The following is a 1,127-nucleotide window of genomic DNA, read 5'->3' as shown; positions in this document are numbered from 1 at the left end:
GAAAAGCGACTCTCACGCATTTGCCTCATCCAACAGGTGGGTCAGTCACTCCACAACAGCCCCCAACGACAAACCATGAAGTGTGAGATAGTTAGATCTGTTTGCATGCTGCTTTTTAAACAAAACACCTGTTGTTTTTTTTTTCCCTCAGGATCCTGGACACCCAGTCCTGTTTGCTCTGGTTTGCTGCTCACTGAACAGCAGGGGACTAATCATGTGGCCAACACGAGCACAGGCAGCATTATCTAAACCGCTGTCTTAAAACTCAAGTGGGGCTCAAATGATTTACAAGCCTCTCTATGGGTTCAATCTTTCTGGGAACAATTCCTTGCCTTTCAACACAACGTATAATTTTATGCTTTTTAAGATAGAAACATGATTGTAAAATATATTGAAGCAGCTAGAATTCCTTTGCGTAGGTACCCGTTGTTCACCTCAGAGACGGGTCTGCAGTGATGGCACAGATGTGTTGCCTAACAGCTCCCCCATAGAAATTCACACCAAAATAAATGGCTGAATGTCCTGAAGCAGTTTCATGGCCTTCATGATACAAGAAGGTGTTAACCTCATCCAAGAGCCCAGCTGAGAAGACCAGACACTCAGTATTAATGTGTTGGGATGGAAATCCTCAGCAGAGCAGCCAGAGGGTGCATGGCAATGAGGACTGAGCCACCAGCCTCCTGGGAGCGGAGCATGGAAATCGGGATGCAGCATCCCTCCTGGGTCAGTCCCTGCATTCAGCCCTGCCTTTCTCACCAGCGTCAAACTCTCAGCGATGGGAAAGTTAACGGGACTCGGTTTCTGTACAGGGTGCTCTTCCTGCAGCACGTGTCTTCACAACTGCTCACGTGGGATTTGTTTATGAATTGGGCCGTGATTGCGATAAGGTTTGTGATTGGTATTAAACGAAACAGAGAAAAAAAATTCTACAGTAAATGTAGGACTATGAATGGGACTTCTGTTGGGGTCCCAGAGGTAACGTACACAGTATTTTGCTATATTTAACATGATTAAAAAAAAAAAGTCTGTATCACTCTAGGTGCCCCTACAGTCTTAATGCATTTCATTAACACCTGTTTTAATTTGCACAACCAGTTCCCAAGACACCCTCCTGTCCCCACCCCCCC

The sequence above is a fragment of the Athene cunicularia genome (assembly GCF_003259725.1).
Source record: "Athene cunicularia isolate RWA chromosome 13 unlocalized genomic scaffold, athCun1 chr13_part1, whole genome shotgun sequence".
NCBI lineage: Eukaryota > Metazoa > Chordata > Aves > Strigiformes > Strigidae > Athene > Athene cunicularia.
This window is presented reverse-complemented; position numbering follows the sequence as displayed.